Source organism: Canis aureus, chromosome 14 (genome assembly GCF_053574225.1).
Source record: "Canis aureus isolate CA01 chromosome 14, VMU_Caureus_v.1.0, whole genome shotgun sequence".
In the NCBI taxonomy this organism is placed as follows: Eukaryota; Metazoa; Chordata; class Mammalia; order Carnivora; family Canidae; genus Canis; species Canis aureus.
Window position 1 is genome coordinate 28965269 of NC_135624.1, and position 24826 is coordinate 28990094.

At 40.3% G+C, this 24826-nt stretch overlaps 1 long non-coding RNA gene across 3 annotated transcripts in view; it reads left to right on the forward strand.

Moving 5' to 3' along the window:
• Nucleotides 1-670: 670 nt before the first annotated feature.
• Nucleotides 671-24826, forward strand: part of LOC144283317 (uncharacterized) — a 139888-nt gene continuing 115732 nt past the window's right edge. For 2 of the 3 annotated variants that reach the window (XR_013351825.1, XR_013351824.1), the window contains exon 1: nucleotides 671-1415. This is a non-coding gene — a long non-coding RNA (uncharacterized LOC144283317). Of the gene's footprint in view, nucleotides 1416-5100; nucleotides 5413-24826 lie in introns of those variants that run through there. The other variant, XR_013351823.1, reaches the window with a different exon arrangement.

A 24826-nucleotide genomic window follows, 5' to 3' on the forward strand; every position in this document is an offset into this window, starting at 1 on the left:
CTGGACTGAGATGAATGCAAATTGCCTTGTTATTTCACTAATTAATAATGTCTGCTTGGAAATGCGACTATTACTGCACAATAAATGATAAGCCTTGTAATTATGGATGACAGTAATTGCTTCTTTTTTTGGCCCTTAACTTCATCCTAGTTTATCTTCCCGAGTTATAGCTACCTCTATAGGGGTCAGGAAAACATTTTTTTAAAGAATCAAAACAATAGGTTCCTTTCCCAGGGGTTTGGAAATTGATGAATCATCTTACTCTGCGTGCAGCATTCAAACTAACTGCGTGCTTGACACACAGGCGGAAAAGTGGGCTCTTTGAAATTTGAGCTGAGTACAGATCATGTCACCTGGCTGGCGGGTGACCTGTTCCACTCGCCATCTGACCCCCTGTGCCCAACGTCACCTGGAGCCTGAAATCTGGAAGCAGAAAGTCCTTGACTGGAGTCAGCGGAGAGAAAATCATCACCTGCTTGGGCACAAACATGCCTGAGGACTGCGTCACTGTTTGTTAAGTGGGATCAGCTAATAGTTGCACAGCGGGCCTTCAAAGTGCTGCGGTGGGGCTGATGAAGTTTCTGTAAATGCACGGCCTGTGTGGAGGCCTTGGACTTTGAATCTCAAGCGCTGGGAGCATTTTGAGCTTGTCACAGGCTCTCTGGTGAACTCTATTTGGTTACGCTGCTCGGGAAAAGAATCAACTTCATTTCCACCACCTTCACCCGGGTCCCTCTACTCCAGCCACATTTCTGCCTCAGGGCTTTGGCACATGCTGTTCCTTCTGCCTCGACACCATTCCCCCTGCCTGGACACCTTTCCCGCCTTCTGCCTGGACCCCCTCTTCCCCCCGCCCCGGATAACAGCCTAGCTTGTTCTTATGTTTCACTGAGTTACCTACTTACAAATGACCTCCTTAGAAACCTTCCACGCTGCTCTCTTTCTCCTCATCCTGCCTTATATTTCGTCATAGCATGTGATTTCTATTTTACTTAGGTATTGGAGCAGTAGTCTATGGTTAGTCTGTTCGACCAGAACATAAGTTTCTTGAGAGGAGAAGAAGCCACATTGCTTCTGTCTACCGCTCTGTCCCAGTGTCTACAGTAGGACCTGATCTATCGTAGACCCTCAAGAAATATTTCTTGAATAAATGAACGAAGGAAGGAATGATTTTCTCTCTGATTACAAGTGGACAACTGAAACAAAGAGAAAAATAAACTAGTCAAGTTCAATAGCCATTTAGTGGGAGAGTTAGTATTAATAGTTTGATTTCCTGACTCATAAACCAGGGATTTTTTCCTTCCATATGACACCGTTCTTCAAATATTTGGCAACTAAGACATCCCTTGACGAACAATTTATTCATCAATCTTTAGCCACTTCATGTCTACAGCACCAACTAGAACTTCACAAGGGTAAGTGCTTATTAACCAAATTCTTAATGAGTTCATCTGTTGCACAAAACTCCTTCAAAAGCAAAGGAGATTGAAAGTTACTTAAACTATTACATTTTTAAAACATTTTAAAAATAAATGGTTATAAATATTTACTGTATAAATGTAGGTGTACATAAAGTATAACTGAAATAAGTATTGCAATCCTACACAGAAGTAGACTTCTTGGTATATTTAATATTTGTTTAATAACTGCAATCATGCTACATGCAAAATTTTCTAATCGGTATTTTTGTGAGTTATATTTTAGACATGTTCCGATGTCACTAAAACTAACATTTTAGAGACTGACTATATTCCGATATCTGGGTGTGCCATAATTTTACTTAACCATCTTCTTACTTTTGATAATTAAGATTATTTCCATTTTTTATTTATTAGATTTCTAGATTTGGGTTCTTTTATATTTCTGAGTTCAGTTATTGTATTAACATTTCCATACTTGTCAAAACTACACAGAGAATGAGTTGTTGTCCACATTCTTACCAAAAATGCTACATATAATCTACAAAAAATCCTGGACTGCAAGCTCAAAGCTTCTCTTTGAATCAATCAACATTGAAGCTTTCACTCATCTGCACTTCTGGTCTTTGAGGCTTGGTGTGGAAGGTGGGAACATGTGGACAGTGGAGCTGGACACAGTGACCAATTTGAGAGCAAAGAGAGGCTTGGGTTGTTTACTCTTCTGTCCTGTGTGTGTGTGATTCTGGCCTGTGTAGCAAGAGGGATGAAAATCCAGACTCACGTTTGTGGCGCCTACAGACCTCTGCACTTTAATGATTGTGACACGAGTTGCACTGGGTTGTCGTCAACATGACTCAGCCCCAGAGTCAAACTTGGCAGCTCTGCAAAGCCAGGGGTTGGTCTTACCTGTCATGACAGTGGAGAAGGGAAGAGCCCCAAAGGGTCTCTTGGTCTGAACAAGAACCTTGTGTTCAGAGTGTGGCCTGATCTGGTGGGATATTCCAGTCATAATTCTGGTTAGTGACGCTTGTCACATACCTACTATGCTTGTAAAGCTCCAATTGATGCTTCCTCTCCCTGTAGCTTTGCACCAGTATTAATTGCTGCCATTGATGGAGTATCTCCTTTGTGCCAGTGTGCCATATGTCAGGCTTGATATGCTACTACCAGATAGTGGCAGGCTATCTTCTTTTACCCTAAGAACAAGTACTGAAGGCAAGTGTTATTGTTGCATTTTCCAAATAAAGACATGGAAGTTCAGAGAAGTTAAGGAAGGGGTTCAATGTCACACAGAGCTGGGATTTAAAACTTGATTATTTGAGATCAAAGCCTAGGTATCACTGCATACCTCTGGTTCTGCAGAGTGGGAGTCTTAACTTCTACTCAATTCCCATAATTCTTGGGACAAGTGTCATGAGATATACTGTATTAGATTTATCCATTCAACAACGATCCCATTAACTGCCCACTTAGTGAGTATTTACTTTGTGCCAGCCTCTCTGCTAGTTTCCACTGAGAATAAACTATACTCCTGGTCTTAAAAGAGAAAGAGGATAAACACAGAGAAAATTGTGGATGACTTAAGCCTCCATCCTTAGGACCTAGAATACTATATTCACCACAGGAACTAGCTCTTCATGGAGACTCAATAAATATTTGTAGAAGAAAAGAAAGAACAAAGGACGGGTAATACATTATAAAGGGCTTAAACCCTAGTCTAAAGGTGTGGAATCTGTTCTCAGCTTTATTTTGTATTTGCTATGCAACCTTTGATATTTATGCTTATTACTTAGACTCTCTCAGCCTGCGTCCTTATTTGTAAATAGGAAGATGATTATCTTTGCCTGATTCCACTCATAGGATTTGTGGGGATCCAGTAGATCGGAGGATCAGCTATGGGTATCAGAGCAACTAAAAAAAAGTCAACATCATCTTTCAAAGTGTAAGGAATTATTATATTTGTTAGTCAATTCAACTGACCGATGTTTACTGAGTACCACATGTCAGGTGTTGGACTTAGGGCTTTACAAATGCCACACAATTGTCCTTTCAATAATGGGGTTGGGTTGATGTGAACAGCTCAGGAGAGCTGTCTGAGATGACACAGCAAGTGAGGGCAGAAGGAGGAGTCAGATCCCCATGTGCCATGGTGATGCCACAGCTTTTCATGGTTGCTCAGTTATAGATCTCAGTGGCTTTAGGTAAAAGTCATCCCACCAGAGGCATTTCTTTAGGAACAGAAATTAAGCACTGGTTCTGACAGCTACCTACTGAGTTAGAATCGGCCACAGGCAATCAATTCACTTGCTGGAAGTCGACCTAGGCTGCAGAGCTTCACAAACACAAGAGACTTTGTTACCTTCAAGCCTTCACCTTTCAAATCCTTTTAGTTCTGAATCCAAAGCCACCCCGTCTTAGTTGTGTCTGCTCGGTCCCTGCCTCTGATTTGCTGGAAGTGAGGGTGAGAGTGGGGAAGGAAGGATCTATGAATGTTGTCTATGGAATTTCACTCAGGTGCCCAGAGCATCTGGTAGGGAAGTGCAGTCCTGAAATTTTTGCATAAAAATGGCTTCCTTCTGATACTATGTGTGAGGCTCTTTCCAGGCTCACATTCTTTCTTCTTAAGCTTCTGCAATCCTCTCTTGAGTAATTCCACTGCTCCTATCACTCTGCTCTAGCTCACCCTCCAAATTGCCACCCAAGTATTCTCTGTTGGACACAGTTGAGCCTCTCACCTTCCCTACTAGAGGTCATGGAGCTCATTTATTTCATCTCACCCTCTCAAATCTTCCCTCATCCCCAGCCAATGCCTACATGCCCAAACATCTTGTTGGTCCTTGAATTCTCCATCACATTTTTCAGATCTCTTTGTTCATCCTATTACCTGGATCTGGACTCTATTTCTGTTTTCCATTTTGCTTGGTCATCTGCTATTTCTTAAAGTCAAGAAGACCAGGCATCAGCTTTGTGTGTGTGGTATTTCCAGATGGCACTATGTTGCTTCTTGCTCTGTGCTCTTGTAGTACATTCTCCTTAAGCCAATTCTGACACACCTCCCATTTTACTGTCATGCTTTCTATATGTACTTGTCCTTCCTGCTGGGCCAGAGCTCTGTACATACAGGGATGGTGTCACACTCATTTTCATATACTTGTTGCTAGTGTGGTGCCTGGTACATAGTAGGTACTTGATATATGCCTGCCAAGTTTAACTGAATCAAGAGTCCCAGAGGTGAAAAGTAGCCGACAATTGTATAAAACTTGGGGAAAAATCTGAGCAGTCTTCAGCAATTATCAATGAATGACAATTTTTAAAATAATGGCCTTCATGTTGGCTTATAAAGGATAAGTTAAAAAAAAAAAAAGGATAAGTTTTGGAGTATTAGAATACCTGAAGCAAAACAACCCAAACAAATGCAAATGAAAATTTTATTTTTAATCTAATAAAAGGGGGGGGGACTGAAGGAGAAGGGACTAAACTCCCCCCAACCCTGGACTTTCCAAGAAACCAGATTCTAATTATGTATTTAATTAACCTCTATCCCCTGTGGTTTCTCTTGATGACTTTCTGTTTGAAGGGCTTTACAACCTTGAATATTCCTGACATGGTGATTGGTGTTGGCTTAGGTAGATTGATTTCCAGATTCTCTAGGATTGCCATTAAAGTTGTGTTTCTTCATTAGGTTTCCAGCTATCACCTCAGTCTCTCCACCTCCAGGTCCTGCCACCAACAAGGAAATGGAAGGGAAGAGGAAATGGAAAAGGAGAAAGAGAAAGAGGAAGACTTGTGATACTTCTGAATTCATTTTAACAATTCACAACAAACCCATTTTTGTGGTTAATATCATGAGTTTTTCAAATGTCTCATTACTTACTGCTGGATTGCCTTAAATACTTTGAGTACCAATGGATGAAAATAGCTCAGACTCCTGCCAACACCAGATATTCTCATTTGACTTAAAAAAAATAAGTATAAATCCTATTTAATTGGTTTATCATTATATTTGTTTGAATACTCACAAAGTTAAAGATTTTTCCATATCTTTCTTAGCCAATCATATTTCCAATTTTATGAGTTGTCAGTTCACAGAATGAAATAGTTTTAGTGCAAAGACCATCATCTTCAGAGATTTACAGCTAAAGAATTTCTTAAAACACACAAGAGTTTCATTGTACCTGGATAAAATTATTATTCTCAGTGTAAAAAAGATGAGTCTTTCTAATAAGGATCTCTGCTTTCAGAATGGAAGCATGGTCATTGTACTCATACTAGGTACCAGAGTAGCATTTTAGTTACCTAAAGTTACTGAAGACATAGTCCCTCAATTTCTAGCACTCATAATCGCATAGAAAGACACAACACAATCCATTGCAGTATATAATGATAGGTGCTAGGATAGAGCAGCCACATTGTGCTATGGAGTCAAGAGAACAGTCATCTGAGTAAGACACAGTGAAAGGAAAGATAAGGCTCCAAAGAGAGCAGTGCTTAAAGTAATGTAGGGAAAGGGGAGGAAGTGGGGGAATAAATGAGGCAAAATCTTCAGGACTTGGGAGTGGAGGTTGAAGCAATGTGTTAATTTCCAGGTTTCTGGATTCTTCTCCCTTTCTAAGTCCCTTTATCTTTCTCTTCCCCACATGTGCAACAGGCAGGAGTTAGTTGTTTGGAATAAACCTTAATGAAGTAGGGGTTGCTTTTGGCAGGTAAACACAACAATGTTATCTAAGACAGGTGATAATTAACAACAAAATATTTTATTTATTTTATTTTTTTTAAGGGATTTATTTATTTATTCATGAGAGACACACAGAGAGAGGCAGAGACATAGGCAGAGGGAGAAGCAGACTCCCTGCAGGGAGCCCGATGTGGGACTGGATCCGGGATCCTGGGATGAGGACCTGAGCCGAAGGCAGTCATCCAACCACTGAGCCACCCAGGCATCCCAACAAAAATATTTTAAAGAGGGTTTTTGGGCTATGTCACTGCTCTACTCCAAAGAACGTGAGGTCTAGGGAAAAACTGAAAATTGCCAATTTGGACCTTGGACTTAAGGAATATCCACTGTGCTTTGTAAGGTGTTCAATGATATCCCTGTTCTCCACCCACTAAATATCAGTAGCAGGCCTACCCAGTTGTAACAAACAAAAATGTCCCCAGACATTTTCAGATGTACTCTGGAGAGAAACACTGACCTAGAGGGAAATGCAGGGGATGTGGCATTCTCAAGGCAGGCACTACTTGTGCCACTTGAAGGCAAGAAACGTGATGACAAGCAGAGCAAGACTTCTGTGTCTGGATCCTGGAACCGCAGGGGATTGCCAGCACTAGGTGACATAAACAAGGTAGGGGTAGGCAGATTGTGCAAAACCTCAAGCGAGTGGAGACGTTAGAGAGATGAGATGAATAACATATACAGCATTCTCTCATGACGGAAGATCAATGCTTAAGAATGTACCCATTTTTTCCCTTCTAAAGTCCATTTACCTGGTTATAGTAATGGACCCACACTGTTGGCAAACTGTCAGCATAATTTCCATCGTGGATCACACAGTCCCTATAGAATTTGTACATTTTACTGGCTCTTTTATATTACTGCCAATGATATTTCACTTTCAAGCTTCATTCAAGAGCTTTTTTTAAAAAAAACCCTCCATTTGCAATCTGTTAATCTTTCAACTACAATATTTTTTTTTGTATTTTGCCTTTTCTTCTGCATTTCTCACACGTATTAAATCGGACAGGATGGCTTGACCATTACCCTCTCTGGGAGCCAAGGTATAATCGCAAAGGCTTTCCAGACTCATATCTTATCTCTTCAGCCACCTTCCTTTCCCCATGGATTTGCTGTTCATATCCCCAAAGAAACAGATGGACATTTTATATTTTCTCCTGTCATTCATTTGCTTGTATCTTCTTATCATGAACTTACCGTGTAATGGCTGATGTGGCATCTTGGAAATGTGACCCTCTATAGGAAAGATGACACTTCTTCATGATTACGTCAAATCTACCTTAAGAGACAGTGCTAATTAGATTACTCCTCTAGCAGTCCATTTGTTTTAAACTCATCTTCTTTCCATGTCCCCACACATTCCACCTCTTCATTCTTCTTAGTCATTTCAGACTGTTTTCTAAAAATCTACCTTGAGGGAACCCTGGGTGGTGCAGCGGTTTAGCGCCTGCCTTTGGCCCAGGGCGTGATCCTGGAGACCTGGGATCAAGTCCCACGTCAGGCTCCCGGTGCATGGAGCCTGCTTCTCCCTCTGCCTCTCTCTCTCTCTCTCTCTCTCTGTGACTATCATAAATAAGTAGAAATTTAAAAAAATAAATAAATAAATAAAAATCTACCTTGAGCCTCTTTGGGGGAAGGTTTCCCTCTCATTCATCTCTACCTACAGCTAAGAGATTGCTTCCCATTAATTGAATTTGTTATTGCTAAGTGTCTCTTCTCTTCTCCTGTGCCACAGGGACCACGCATTTGTGTCACAATTGGGATAAAGTGAGTTTTTCAGGGCTGGTAGAGATCTGATTTTGGAGCTAAATTAGGGCATAAGCAGTAAGTTCCTCTTTCTGAGAAATTATTTGTAAGGAGTGAAAGATACTTACAGATACTTTTCCCCAAGTCCTATAAAATTACATATGATTGGTGTAGATAACTATAGTAAATGTGACCAAGTGTGCATAAGACCCTAGAATCCAGGCAACATCAAATCTAAGGTGAGTATAAGCATAGGTAAAGTGGTACAGGAGAAAAAAAAAGAGAAGGCTCTTTATTATGCATAACCAAGACAGCTTTCATAAGTGGCCCCAAAACATATGTAGTTCATCATCCTTCCAACCATCTCATTCATCCTTCCATACATCCACCCATTTAATATTTATTGGAAGCCTAAATAAGCCATCAGTGAAGCCATGTACTGCACCTGTCAAACTCAGTGAGTTCCTAATTTACTCAGGAAGGAGAGGATATATACAAGCTTAGCAGTACTCAATTCAAAACATTCCTCTGAATGTGTCCCACCAAAAGACAAGTATATACTTTTGGATACTCAATGAAGTCAGACACTTGATAAAAACAAGCAACCGGAGGAAGCTGGGTGGCTTAGTCAGTTACGTGTGTGCCTTCATCTCAGGTCATGATCTGGGACTGAGCCCCATGACAGGTCCCCTGTTCAGAGGGGAGCCTGCTTCTCCCTCACCCTCTGCCCTTCCTCCCGCTTGTGCTCTCTATCTCTAATAAATAAATAAAACCTTTAAAAAAACAAGCAACCAAAGAAAAGAGGGGGTTACAAACATGAAAATTCCTTTTCACTTATTGGATTGGTTTAAAGAATGGTGAAGTCATCCTAATTTTTTTCTTTGTAAGTCTGCTAGCTTCCTCTGACTTTTATCAGTATTTTTAAGTAAGCTCTATACCTAATATGGGACTTGAACTCACAACCTCAAGATCAAGGATCACATACTCTATCTACTGAGCCAGTCAGGTGCCCCATAGCTTTCTCTGATTTTTAGCAAAGAAAAAACAAAAGTCCAGAGTAAAGTTTAACAATCAAATAGGTGGAGTCAAGAACTACTTAGACACTCTCTGAGTTTTATTAATTGAGAATATAAGGGAGCTGGGCAAGAAATCCCTTCCCTTTTTGACATTTTCCCTTTCCTCAAAGGACATTCATGCCTGTTGCAATCATGGGGAGTATTACAAAGTAGAGGTGTGTGGTGCCTATGAGAACATAGAATAAGTAGATTTGAGAACTGAAAGATAATTGGAATTGACTAGATGAGGATGGAAAGAATGCAATCCAGGCAACAGAAATAGCATGTGCAAGAACCCTGAGGTTGGATGGAATTTGGTGTATTCCAGTATGGGAAAGGCCACTGTGACTGGAAGGTTGAAAATAAGAGGAAGAGAATGCTGAAAATGTAACCTATGACTATTATAAATTCAATGGTAAATGCTTCAAGTATTTTAAGCTTGAGAATGTTTGAAGTTGAAGAGAACCATTTCAACAAGATAGAAGGGATGGAAAGAATGGGTTGAACACTGAATCAAGGACACAGAATTTAGTTGGAGAGAGAAAGTAAGGCTAGGAAGAGCATAGCGATGGCACGTTGGGGGAAAGCCTTCCTTTCAACTTGACCTGTGACTGGAAGAACACATTTTAGATGGTGAAGAGGCAAGATGGTGAAGAGGCACAGGGGCCTTAGTTTTTTTCACCCATAGTGGTCAAGGAGGGAAGTAACATTGTCCAAGCTTTTTGTGTACATTTCCTATATGTCCCACTTGAACCTTGCAAGAAGAGAAGGCTAAACAGGCAATCCATGCTTGACCTGACAGTCCCATGGAAAGACCCTTAATGAGTACCATCTCAGCCAAGAGGAAAGGAAGGGGAAATGGAGTAGATGATTTTCAAAGTCTATGTGTCTTTTTGAAAGATGCATATTCCTCAGAGATAGGTCTGGGCACAAACATTGCATGGTTCTCCTTATTTTTATAATTCACTAAATCTCTTTCATCTTTCATTACGCTGGTTTTTTAGCAGAGAAACTTCAAGACTTTGTTTTAATCCACTGCATAGCGTGCACAATTATATGTCTATTTATCTTATCTTTGACCTCTTACTTTAATTAATTTCCAAATCGCATTAGGCAGAAATTGCCATCCCGCCTTATCATTTGCTTTCTACCCACTCAGATTATAGTAGCTCACTCATTGGTTGGTACCAGCCAATCAGTAAAAAGGCTGAGGTAGAGCGGCTCCGGCAAATGGACAGGTAGGGTAAGAAGATGCGGGGTTAGCTCTTTCTGTCTCCATTTGCTATTTCATGTGTCTGAGCAAAAAAGACATTTTTGAGCAATTTCCTAATTTTTTCTGAGTCTGGGCATGGAGTTTCATTCACTGATTAGCTTTTGCAGAACGGTTAGGAGCAATGATTAGTTTCCCAGAGAAATTTTAATTATAGTTTTCTCTTTTATCTAATAACTTGTTCTATATTGGATATGGCTAAAAGTAGTTTCCTTAGAAACATTAGTCACTTTTTCCAGTTTCCTTTAGTAGCCATATCTGTGATAAAACTAGTACATATATATATTTTTTGTAAGTTTAACAGTTAAATCACAGGCTTTAGAATGTAATTACCTTGGTTTAATTCCTCAATGCACTACTTAATTATTATTTTAAAAATAACCAAATTGCTTAAACTCTTTAAGCCTCAGTTTCCTCATCAGTAAAATGTAAAAAGTGATAATTCATATCTCATAGAGGTTTGGTAATATTTGAATAAAATAAGTACATATAGTTTCCCTAATAAAGCTAGCTATTGTTGCTCTTTGGGGTTTTGTTATTGTTTAAAAGATTTTATTTTTAAGCTGTCTCTGCACCCAACATGGGGCTCAAACTTCTAACCTCAAAGTGAAGAGTTGCACACTCTATGGGTTAAGCTAGCCAGCCACCCCTATTGTTGCTTTTTGTAACACACACACACACACACACACACACACACAGAAATTAGTAAACACAAAGAAATATGTATCTGAGTCTACTTACAAAGCAATGCATTATCCAGGCACATCTAGGAAAGTGGAAGGCAGCCAAGAAAAAGCTTCTGTGTTTCAGTACTTGAAGGTTTAATAAAGACCCACCATGTGACACGTAAGGTCTTAGTAGTTGAGTAAGTCCTAACTTTCACCCTCGAGGAGTTTAAGTTCTAACAGAAAAGCCAGGAAACACTGTAACAAGAAATAGGAGGAGGAGAAAGAAAAGAATAGGATAGGAAGAAGGCGAAGGGAGAAGATAGGGAGGGTGGCCGAGGAGAGGGAGGGAAGGAAGAGAATTGGCCTCTGGAGCTGGCCTTCCCTTAGAAGAAAATCCATTTTCTACTTGTATGAAAAGTCAAAATCCCAGACTAAAAATTTGACCTGAGTTGAATTGAAGAAACCATGATTTTAAAACCTCTCCTTGTTCATTACGTCAATAGTAACAACAATCTACACTTACGGAGCTTTCCCCTGGGCACCAGACACTGTGTTAAGTGCTTTGTAAGTAATAACCTACTTAAACTTCACAACAACCCAGAGAAAGTTCCTAGTACTTCCTTTTTACAGATGAGAAAACTGAGACTGAACTGCATGAAGCATCTTGTGAAGGAAAGAAAGGCTGGTGAGGATAGCGTATGTCTAAGGTTGCATGATGTTTGGGAATTGGGACTTGAAAATCCAAAGGAGTGGAAGTGCAGAGTGAGTTGGAACAAGTAAATGTAATAGCCTCCATAACCTTTTCAAAATTCTTGGGCAAATTGAAGAGGTCATGGAGTAACCCCAGAACTTGGGATGGTTGTTCATGGCATGTTAATTCTATTTGAATGGAGTCATTCTGGTTGTACCAACCACTATAGCACAAAGTAGCACATGTCATGACAGTGGCAGGCCCAGGGGGCCAGGCAGACATGTATAAGGGAGGCTTAGCCAGGCCTGACATCCTTAGAGAGAAGCTTGGATGTGACTTCAAGGATGAGCAGAAACTCCCCAGGCAGAGAATTGATAGTAAGCAGGACATTTCAGGTAGGGTGGATGGCATTGGCAAAGGCTTGGTATGAAATAGGTTGGTGTGATGGAAGCCATAACTAGGCAGGCAAAATGAATGCTACCAAATTAATTTTTTTTTATATGATAGTCACAGAGAGAAAGAGAGAGAGAGAGAGAGAGAGGCAGAGACACAGGCAGAGGGAGAAGCAGGCTCCATGTACCGGGAGCCCGACGTGGGATTTGATCCCAGGTCTCCAGGACCGCGCCCTGGGCCAAAGGCAGGCGCTAAACTGCTGTGCCACCCAGGGATCCTCCAAATTAATTGTTTAAAGTTAAACTATACACCTAAGGAAGAACCCAGAAATCCTTACTCATATGCTAATTATCTATTTTCTGGAAAATTCAGGCAACTGAATTCTCTACTTTCCTAAGCTTCAGTGAATGATAGATGAGGAAGAGAACATGATATTGGAGACAAGTACTCTCAAAGGAAGTGGGAAAATGTTAAAATCATAAAATCAGATGTAAAAATTTAAAATAATAGACTAGCTATATAATACATAGATGGACTTGCAAACTCCAGCAGAACCACTGTTTCACCTGACAGTATCATAATAATGTGCTCTAGTCCAATGTTATGGATTGAATGCTTAGGTTAAGTGGGGTCATGAGGGTGGGGCCCCCATAACGGGATTAGTGTCCTTATAAGAAGAAGAGGAGGGGCACCTGCGTGGCTCAGTCGGTTAAGTGTCTGCCTTTGACTCAGCTCATGATCTCAGGGTGCCGGGATGGAGCCCTGCATTGGGGTCCCTGCTCAGTGGGGAGTGTGCTTTTCCTTCTGCCCCTCTCCTCCAACTTCCCACTTGTGCTCTCTGCTATCTCTTATACTCTGTCTCTCTCAAATAAATACAAATAAAATTTAAAAAAAAATAAAAAGAAGAGGAGGAGACCAGAGAGCACTCTCTCACTCATGTGGGGACACAGTAGGAAGGCAGACATCTGCGAAGCAAGAAGAAGACCCTCCCTCACCAAGAACCTGACCATGCTGCCACCCTGATGTTAAACTTCCAAGCCTCCAGAACTGTGACAAATAAATGTCTGCTGTTTGAGCAGTTCAGTTAATGGTATTGACTGCAGCAGCTGAAGCTCTAAGACACCTAATTCCCCTCCAATGCAACAATGGTTTCTGAAATAGTCATAGAGCATGGTGAACCATTCATATCTTAATGTGTGCCAGTGATGGTTAACATCACTTTAGCAGGTTTGGGAGCTGGGAAAGGAGAAGCTCAGACACCTCTCAGGGTTTTTCATTTGGGAGCAAGTAGAAGGTGCTCTATCAATGGAAAGGTGCTGGCTTAAGTTTGAAGTACCTTATAAGATAACCAGGCAGAGATATCCAGTGGGCACTGGGACATGTAAAGCTCAGGGAGAGATCTTGGAGAGCAATTTGGATTTGGGAAATCAGTGGCTGATAGCAAGTCATGGAACAGTGAGAGGGGAGAAGTCTGCCTAAGAGGCTATAATTATTCAATGACAAGGGATGTCAGCCAGACTCTGAGTTCTAAAGAATGCCAACACCAGGCCATTGAGAAAACCCACTAGGACAGTACTTTGGCCTTCCAGCATTTAGGCCCTCCTTCTGATACCTAGCAGCTTTGGTAGGTACTTAATGCTGGTGTCCTAAAATAAATAGATATTTTGGGTCCAGAGGAGAGAGGAACTTTCACCTTATTTTAGCATCTGTAATTCTATTAAAGTAACTTATGTCTATATTAACGTTTCAGCAGCCATAGTCTACTGTTGACTCATTTTGAATTTTTAGTCAAACTAAAACCCCTGAGTTATGTTCTCAGTAACTGTTATAAAGAGCCAAGTTTCTGTAACTCATGGTAGTGCAAATGGTTTTTGACCTTACATGCAAGTCTTGTCTGAATTAATGGTTTCATCCTGTGTTCTTTGGTTACTGAGGTCATCAAGAAAAGAAAATGATGTTATGTTTTATTTCTTCAATGTAAGAAGTCAGGTACATGTTGAACATGAATTATCATCCGAAATACTTTTAATGAAAAACTGTGGTTTAAAGAGTCAGGTCTCAATTATCTAGGTGATTACAAAAGTATTTATCATTCTTTACTTAGTTCATTCTCTAAATACATGCTAAAAGTTGGCTACTTACCAGGCACTGTACTAGGGACTGAGTATTCAAGAGTATAAACAACCCAATCTCTTTTCCCATGAGGTTTATTCTCAGGTGGGGAAGATAAACATTAAGCAAGTGAATAGAAATATAAAATCATTATAGGTACCATGAAAAGAAAAGCACAGGCTTCTAAAAGAAAGAATGACAGGGGATCTCCATTAGATGGGTGAGTCAGGGCAGTCTTCTGAAGAAGTGGTGTTAAGCTAGAACTTAAGTATGAGTTGGTCTCAGCTAAATGAAGATGGGATGGAGGGGCAAGGCTTCAAGACAGACTGGGGCAGGTGCAAGATCCAGAGGCAGGAACATGCTACTGTGTCTGATGTCCCAAATGAAGGTAAAAACATCTGCATGGCAGCAAGGGAATAACCCTTGGTGGGACTGGTAAGTAAGGGGGCAACCAGGTCATCTAGCCTGGTACATCATTTAAGGATCATTTTTTGTTTGTTTGTTTGTTTGTTTTGTCAAATGCGACAGGAAGCCTTTGAAGGATTTTCAGCCAGAAAGTACATTTTTTGTTTAAGATGGCCCTGGGGCATCAGTTGAAAGGTCATTGCCAAAGTTCAGGTGAATGATGCTGATGGTTGCCCTTGAATGGTGGCAGCAGAGGTGGGGAAATTCATGATAGGCTTTGGCAGGAAGTGTTGGGGAAGACATAACTAATGATGGCCAGGTTTGGAGACTGTTCAGCCAGGTGAATGGAGATAACAAAGAAAGGGAAAACAAGGGTAGTAATAGGCTTACCAAGGGAGGTCTAGATTTCCAACATGGACATGTCTAGTGTGAAAGCCTGTTAGTTGTACTACTAGTATTAAATGTAAGAAATCATATTTCTAGTTGGGGATATATGTTTTAGAGGCCTTGACATGAAATGAAATTTAAAACCCATAGATGAGGTTGTGTAGGAGACAATGCAGATCAAGACTTGGCTTGAGATCAATGCTTTGGGAATACCAACATTTAGAAAAGGTGTAAAAGGGCTTAGCTGGCCAAAGCAATAGGAGAAGGAAGAAAAGGAAAGAGAGAAGGAACACCTGGAACATGGTTTCTTAGAATAGAAGAGAAATAGGTTTCAAGAAGGAAGGTGCCATTAAATGCTAAGAGGTCAAGTAAGTTTTGTGGCATTAAGTGCTTCTATCATAGAAGGGAAGTCCTTGTGATTGGACATGCCTTTACTTACCTGTGGGTCCCTAGACCTTGCCTCGTATTCTCATATAGCAGATTCACAATAGGTTTTTGCTAAATCAATGAATAAGATTGCAAAATCATATTGCCTGTCACAATTTGCAGAATGGCTTTTAATGCATAATTAAAACTCACAATCACACGGTGAGAGTCCTGTTTTCCAAACGAAGGATTTTCTTCCTGGAGAAATTAAGTTTCTAGCCAAAAGTCAGATGCCTAGTGGTATGGTTTGTGACCAGAATGACTGTATTGCTCTGTACGAACATCCCAATTCATGAGGGGGTGATGAATAAACAAAGTCACATAACTAGAAATTAACATAGATTAGTACATATTATGTTAACATATGTTAAAATATATATCTTGGAGTGTATTTGTATATGGCCATGTGTCTATGTGTATCTATCTACCCCAAAACTTGAAAATACAATGGAAGACAAAAACCTTGGGGTTGGCAGTCAGTTCACAGAGATGGAGGCCATATTTCTTAGTATCAAGTGGAATGGGATCCTAAATAGTGTAGTCTGGGAGTCGAGACAGTTGATGAAGAAGAGGTGGAGAGTCTGAAAATGGACAATTGGAGAGGGTTGACAGTGAGAGACCAGCAGCCATCAGGATGAAAGAACTGTCCTTTGCTCCTATGGACATTGTACAGAAGACAGACTCAACACGTCCTTGGAGTAGAAGGTATTAAACTGTACCTCCAGGATTCTAGGCACACTCACACATGGAAAACAGGTGCAGCTGCAGTGAGTTCACAGAGTGAGCACAACGACCTAGGGTGAGGGGATTAGTCATTCTTCACCTTCTTTGTCTCACGTTGTTCATTTGCTGTTGACAACGGTTAACGGAAGGAAGGATTATCCCTCCCACTATGACTTCCAGTTCCCATCATATCTGAAAACCCACATTAACCAGCCCCAAATGGGGAATGTGGGACTTGCAGGACATCTAAGATTCAGGAAGTTTTGCTTCAGTTCAATAGATTTTATCATGACTTCTGCAATCTCCTTTCTCCTGATTCCTTTGCAGCTGATTTGGGAGTGAACAAGCTCGTAAAGAAGTTCTTCCCTTTCAGACTCATATTTAAAAAGAGAAGATCCTCATGATCTTTTGTCTGTAGGAGGGCAAGAATTTATTATTTCCCAGAATTTTGATTTCTGTATAGTCTAGCAGAGAATCTCAGAATGGAACATAGAAAGTCCCTTCACGGCTCTTGGAACCTATGTTCTTAGAAGATGTAGTCTGTAGCTCATACATTAGATGTTTCCAAATTCATGATTTGAAATAAAGGATCCTCCTGATACTTTTGGATAAGCAGATATGTTTGAAATAAGCTCAGCAGAATCTATACTCTGTGGGCTCTTAATGGCTTCACAGGTATGGGTCACGTTTTCCCAGCTATGTCTTTAATGACTTGAGCAGTGAGACTGTGTTGTGACACAAAAGGAGCCCTGTCATTCTTTGAGATATTATTTTTAAAATGCAGAACATAGCATGCAATGATAGACTGTAATGCAGACAGCATTTCCCAGCAAGTGTTGAGTCCTGTGAGTGAGTTCTTATAAAAAGGATTCCACTGGTAAAATGTTGGGATAGCATCCAACCATAGGCTCACCTTGGCCAATATGAAATCTCATTCTTGGTGCCAAGAAAATCTTATGTTTAAGAAACCAGTTAATTTTGCTCCATTCCATGCTTTCCAAATTACTCTGCCCATAGGACTTTTGGGTTGTTTTCGATTTCTTCCTTCAGTAGGAATGTGTTTGATTGAAAAGGGATTTAGCAAGTACAACTAGTGACTGCCCTGGGAAGACTTGGGTTCAAATCCCTGTTCTGTAATTTTTTTAGGTTGCTGCCCTAGCTACTGAGAATAGAGTGAGTTCAAGGAAGTCACTTTAACCTCTGAAGCTCATGGAAATAGTAATGCATGCCTCAGCAATCATTTCAAGGATTAAATGAGGTAATGTAAGTGAAATCCAATCATTAGTATCTGGCACACAGCAAAGGACGATGACAAACTCACTTAGCTAAATCTGAATCTGAATCACGACACTGAAGGAATCAAAATAAAAACAAGCCAACAAAAGGCACTTCTCACAACAATGAAGCATCAGTGGCACCCATACCGCGATCGCATATCACAGTTTACTGTCTAATTCTTTGAAACAGGTGCATGCAGTAGAGATGCTTAAGTAACCCGGTACATGTTCTTGAGCACTTTCAGCCTTATTGTTAAGCTAGATTAGTGAGGTAGACTGAAAGCCAGACCTTTGCATCGAACTTCCTTGAGGAAAAGCATCTGGAACTGGAGAGCTAGAAAAGCTGTTCAAGTATTTTCCTGGGAGATGCAAATCATTTTCTGAATGCCAAATAGAAACATCATGACACTCCATTAAAACTGATGTCGGGCAACAGAAAACAAAACAAAAAAAACAAACCCAACACAACACATTTGCTAAGGAAGCTCTTGTGGCCTGACAGATTCAAGTTTAAAAGGAAGTTTGACTTCCGGCTCTCTTTCACTTTTAAAATAAGTGAATGCATTATTTTTTAACCAGCAAGGAACTGATTTTCCATCTACTTCTAAACAGAATATCCTTACACTAGGGAAATCCAAGTCAACCCTGTATTTGAAAATTAGCATATGTTTACCAGACTTCCGACCAGAGTGGAAATCCCTAACTGATCTTTTAACTGCACAGCACAATTTTGTCTTTGGAAAAAACAAAAGAACCAGCTTTCTGGGAAGGGTTATCTTGTCCCAGCCTAAAACTGGAACACATTAGTCACCTTCATACCTTATTAAAAACTAGCAAAACAATGGGTAAAAGAAAATCTCCTGGTCCACTTAATTTGACTAGAAATTGTCAGCTTCCTGAGAACAAGAGGAGAGGTTGGATTCAATGGGTGAAAACTTAGTAACAACTTACACCTTCAGGTATTTCCAATAAAAAGGGGGCGATATTTACTCCAGACAGCTCTGGAGTCTGGAGGATATGACTCAGATTCATAAACTATCTCAGACACTTTATTTAGAGGCCGTGAATGTGAAATGGGACATTCAGCATTGTTCCAATCAACAACCACCCATATTAGATACATGAAATGCATCTGAGGAGAAAGTGAAGCAAGTCTGAAATAGGAGTTTCCTCTACTGATGCAGTTTGAAGCTACTTTGTGATGAAAATGCATCCAAACTATGAACATATCTAAGCACTTTAAAATAGGGGCTCATGAATTGGTTTTAGGAACAAATGGTCTTGACCTAAAACTACTGAGAAGTGTCATTGCTCAAGTATCCGATTTAGACAAATGATAAACTATGACATCAGAGTCTGAGGAAAGGAGAAGAGAGAGAGGAGGGGAGAGTATTTATTTAGCACCTTCTGTGTTACCTAGAGGCACTGTGTTCATTTGCATGCCTGCTGTCATTAATCTCTATTACCACAGGATGAGGTGGGCATCATCACTGCTGTTTTAAAGACAGAAAGAGAAGAAGCAACTGGGTCAAGATTACTCAGGGAAAAGATTCAAATTCAGTCCTTCTGATTGTAAAACCAGGGCTTTTCTCTTCTCTCAGTTGCATCCGACATGTGTTTTATAAATCAGAGGTCTGGGTGTTATTTAGTAGGATAGCATTCTTGTCGATTTCCTTGAGTTACTTCAACAGGTCTCCATTCTTCTAAATTAAAGAAAAGGATAATAGCTAACACTACTTAATGACAGAAATTGTGCGAGAAACTTTGCAGAGACAGTCTGCTTTATTCTCTGTTAAAAGCCTATGACAAGCTCTAGCTCTCATTCTGCAGATGGGGAAAACAGAAGCTCATGACACACTTTGCCCAGCATAACATAGTTCAGAAGTGGCAAGACCAGGATTTGGGTCCAGACAATCTGATTCTAGATTTGTTTCCTCGGCCAGTATGCTGATGTTAAGTATACATGCATCCTCTATAGGTTTGGTTTTTAAAATTGCTCCAGACTTGTTTATTCAGAAGTATAGACCTTCTGATCCATGGAATCAATGAGGAACCTCATGCTTTTTCCACACACAGGCTATGGCTATCTACTTTCCAAATGATAAGGTTTGATTCTCAGAATGTAGTTGCTTTGCAGTTGAGTGGCTCATTTTGGTTGATGGATTGTCATTAAGATGATGAACCCACAAGTCAAAGCTAGTGACCAGTATTTCTATGTATGTATATTGGCAGATCAACCATAAAAATATTTCAAATATGGGTCACCTGGGTGGCTTCAGTGGTTGAGCATCTGCCTTTGGCTCAGGTTGTGATCCTGGAGTCCTGAGATCGAGTCCTGATCCCTCTGGGGAGCCTGCTTCTCCCTCTGCCTATGTCTCTGCCTTCCTGGTATCTCTCATGGATAAATAAATAAATCTTAAATTTTTTTTCTAATATTGTTTGCTATAAAAGGCCAGTGGACTGCTGTAGGTAGCTTGGATACACATTCCGATATACTAGGCCTTAACTGCATGTGTGATGACCTATATATAGTAGAAATGAGGAATATGCTCTCTTTAGAACTTTACAACAGAAAACTTTATCAACATAAATTACATGAAACATAAAGGCTTCAAATTCAACTCTAAATAAGCCAATCTCTCATTTACTTGGATACATTTATCATCATTCTTAAATATTATCAGTAACAGCTAAAGTGCTACTATAATCTCATTAAAATATTTCAACTCAAATCATTTGGAGACTCATGTAGACCTTAGTTGTCCCTAGAGTTTGTGTAAGAGCAAGAAAGACCTACTGTTTCTTCTTGAAAAGGTGTTGCCATTCTTTCTCCACCAAACACCAAAAGGAAAATACAGTTGTACATTTCTGTCTTCACACTGACAGCAAAACCCAGGTCTTAGTCATACAGTGATTTTTTTTTTCTTAGATTTTATTTATTTATTTGAGAGACAGAGAGAATGAGCAGGGAGGAGGGACAGAGGGAGAGGAAGAGGGAGAGGGGGAAGCAGACTCCCTGCTGAGCAGGGAGCCCAATACCAGGCTTGATCCCAGGACCCTGAGATTATGACCTGAATTGAAGACAGACACTTAACTGACTGAGCCACCCAGGCGCCCCAAAGTGATTTTCAATACTTTAACAGAACACAGAGAAATATGTTCTCCAACAGGAGACTAGTTAATAGAAACTCTGTTCGGTGTTTCTAATAGTTTATTTTTAAAATGGTTTATCTTTTAATATGTGAATTTGCCTCTAGAAGGAGCCTGGAGCTTTTCTAACTCATTTTCTTTTTTTTTCAAAGATTCTAAGTGATTTTCTCAAAATGGCCACAATGTTTTCATCCAAATTTCCCCTCATGGACAACCAGGAGCCCACAGCCTTGGTCTGTGGAGGGTACTCGGGAGGCCAGGTAGAGCATGCCAGGGTAGAACTGGCCTCCGATTCTGAGGTGCAGAGCTAAGGAGAAGCCAGAACCTGGGTTTGGAGTGAAAGCATGCCCAGGAAACATGACAAGTTCCTAAATGTCTGTCCAAGGAGATAATCCTGATGAAAAAAGTTAAATGTTAAAAAAAAAAAGTTAAATCTGCAGCAAGGACCAGCCAGGCTTGGCGTGCAGGGACTGAGCAGAAGCCCTGAGCCAGGGTTAGCAGCAGAACTGGGGCCTTTCCAGTTAAGTTAACATATTTTAACAAGACTTGCAGGTTGGCCACAAGCTTGTTTAGACATTCCCAACTGTAAACACACCCAAATGTAATTGAACAGAAATTAGACAAAATTCTATGCTACACCTGTCACAAGTTGAATCTTCACCTACCAATTCTCTGCTTAACCAGAACCTTTCCATCACATTTTTACACTGAGATGTATCGCCCTGATACATTGCTGCCCTGCACTCACAAGTTCAACTGTGTGTCTCTCTGGTCCTTCCCACAACGCCAATACAAAGAACTCAGAAATGGAAAGGGTTATTTCGTCAATGCTTATGTGGCATTCTAAACAGAAGAGAGAGTGTGGGGAGTTTTGTTTCTTAAATATAACAGTTTATTTTGGTGAAATTACTATAACTTTTAAGTCTCTTTTATTGTGTTCCAAAATCTGAGCAATTCTTTTAATTAACATAATTGTTTTTGTTTTTCAATTACACGTATATGTTTCGTAAGCAACCCAGTCATTTTCCCTGCATTAAGTAATATGGTCATTTTCTCTGCACTTGGACAGGTCTGGGCCCCAGATAGACAAGAATAAATGTCCAAGTGATTCTAACCAGTTCCCTGCATGCAGCGGTACTCATGAGTGGGAACAACTAACCAGTGCAACTCAAGAACACTAAGATTCCTTGGAAAAATGAAATCCATAGATTATAGCAAAATTCCTTTGCAGTTCATATGTTAGCTCCTTTCCTAAGACTTTATACTTGTAACTCTTGTCCAGAAGCTTACGGATTCAGAAAAAAAAAAAAAAATCAGGCTTTAGTGTCACCACTGAAATAAGATGGGGAAATAGTTGTATTTGGCATCAAAAGTTCTGAGATCAAAATTCACTTTCCCCAGTTACAAACTGTATCAACGTGAAAAGGTCACATTATCTCTCTGAATCTTTACTACCTAATCAATCAGATAAGGGCAACAATCCTTTCTTTTTCTTCACTATCCCATAAGATTGCTCCTTACAGCAACTAAAATACTATCAAATAGTTCAGTACGTTGGAAAGCAAGAGGCAAATATAAGTAATATTTATTGTATTTTCTCCTCTTGTTATTTCATCAAAAAAGATAAAGTACACAACATCCTCAAATGGCTAACAGGCAGTTGGTAGGTCAGGATCAAGGCTGCCACAGTACAGCTGCGCAGTCTGTACACTGCACAGCTAGGGCCATCAAGATGAGATTGAGAGGGGCTGCTCTAACCTGAGGTCTACTCCACCGACAAATACCCTGGCATGGGACTGTTTTACCTATTTTTCCTAATTAACCCAAAAGGACTATTTGTCTTAACAGAAACCTGGATGGTACCAGAGAAATCAGTGCTCTGTAGCCTTAGTATATTTATAACTAAGTAATGGTTAAAGATATATTCATAATACCATTCAGTTATGCACATCTCAAAGTAAGAAATTAGAGTCAGGAAATGTGGATTCTAGCCCTGGCTTTGCTGGAAATCACCATTCAAGCAACTTCCCTAGTTATGTTGGGCTTCCATGCCCTCATTTGTAAAATGAAGACGTTAATTCTATCTCATCTGGATAGTTTGATGCAAGCATGTTTCTTTAACACTCAGAAAATGTAGACATGTTCTTCATTCAGCGGAGGGTCGGCCGTCATCCCATCCAGTTATTTTCCTTACTTAAAAATTTCTGACAAGCTGTGATTGGTTCCTAAGAACAATACGCCCAATATTTAAAATGCAGAAAGTTCACGTAGTCAGCCCCCAGCAGGTGCAACAGAGGCCCGGGTTCTTTACCCAGGGCCAAAGACTCACATCTACCTTCTACATTCTCCCTTACTCATCCCACTAAAAAATTGCTCACTGGCTATTGTGTAAAAGATAATTGATTTAATTATTTTCACCTAAACAAACAAAGCCAAACATCACACGATGGGGATTAGCCGCCGGCATCTCCAAGGCCCGAAGTTCTGTGGCACCCACTTTATTTTTTTTTTTTTTTTTCCTTTTTTTTTTTTTTTTTTTTATTGGTGTTCAATTTTCTAACATACAGAATAACACCCAGTGCCCGTCACCCGTTCACTCCCACCCCCCGCCCTCCTCCCCTTCTACCACCCCTAGTTCGTTTCCCAGAGTTAGCAGTCTTTACGTTCTGTCTCCCTTTCTGATATTTCCCACACATTTCTTCTCCCTTCCCTTATTTTCCCTTTCACTATTGTTTATATTCCCCAAATGAATGAGAACATATAATGTTTGTCCTTCTCCGACTGACTTACTTCACTCAGCATAATACCCTCCAGTTCCATCCACGTTGAAGCAAATGGTGGGTATTTGTCATTTCTAATAGCTGAGTAATATTCCATTGTATACATAAACCACATCTTCTTTATCCATTCATCTTTCGTTGGACACCGAGGCTCCTTCCACAGTTTGGCTATCGTGGCCATTGCTGCTAGAAACATCGGGGTGCAGGTGTCCCAGCGTTTCATTGCATTTGTATCTTTGGGGTAAATCCCCAACAGTGTGGCACCCACTTTAAATTGCACGTTAAACAGTAGGTTCACAAAACTGTGAAGGGGGTGGGGGAAGGGGCCTTATGGATCAAGTTCAGCTTCCCTGTTGTATAGAGAAGGTACAGGTAGGGGTCCAGGGGGCTCCTTGGAGAGCCGGGGCTGCCCTCAATCACTCTGTCCTGAGTGGTAGCATGTGAATCAGAAACCTGAACAGCTGACTTAGGTGTATTGCTCTTCCAATGACGTCATGTTTGGCTTTGCCAATTACATCTCCTGCCATTCTTCCTCTTGCTCACAAAGCTTGTTGACCTCGCAGGGCTGCATCTAGTGTCTTTGGGAAACTTAGGAAAAGCAGCCCTTCCTCTGGGAGATCAGACACCTGGACACACAGTTTTGTGAATAGGCTGTGAAGCTGGCTTGTGAGCTTTTCCTCATCTTTGTGGCTACTGTTTCCTCTTCTTTGAAGCACCTTTCTCTCCACAGATTTTCTAGAGGGCTCCTTCCCTTCCTTAGAACTGTTTCTCAAATAACACCTCTTCTGAGAAGCTGGTATCTACCACTCCATCTGAAATCATTGACTCTGCCATTATTCTCTATGTCTTGATGGTGCTTTTCCCCCCAAAGCCCTTATCAATCCTCAATATTGTGCCTGTATTACTTATTTTTGTGCTTAGTAATTGTCCCTTTTTCTCCACTTCAATGTGACTTTCAAGAAAATAAGAACTTTTTTTCTTGCATCTACCACTCTGCTGGAATAGTTCCTTGGAGCGTGTCTGGCACATAGTAGGTGCTCAATGCATATTGCTGAATGGGCGAATGAATGAATGAGTTCATGAGGGAGATAATCTTTGTAGTTTCCAGATGGTTTTTCTCCTATTCTCTTTTGGTCAGTAAGCTGGTCGATTTGGGTGCTTCTAAGAAATTAGATTAGCATAATTCAACCTCAGTTTGACACTTTTAAAATGTCAACTCCCTCTTTTTCTCTTAACGATAAGTCATTCTTGCTCTTTTTACTTTTATTTTGCAAGGCAGTCCAGTGTATGTAGCCTAAAGTACTGCAAGTTTCCTCTTGAGACATACAACAGATTCAGAGTTCGACATGCTGTTTGTGCATCATATCTGTTTCAAATTGGTTAACTTTGAAAAGAAACTTCAGGAAATTTCACCTTGTCTTTATTAAAGTATTTCTACTTGTTGATACTGGGTTTATATTGCTCTGCGGATGAGGATGCTCTGAAGCCAGAACTGGTTTTTTGTTTTTTGTTTTTTGTTTTTTTTTTATATATCATGGAGGTCTCTGCAAATGGTGTTATGCTAATTACATTGTCTACTTTAAGCCCAAAATA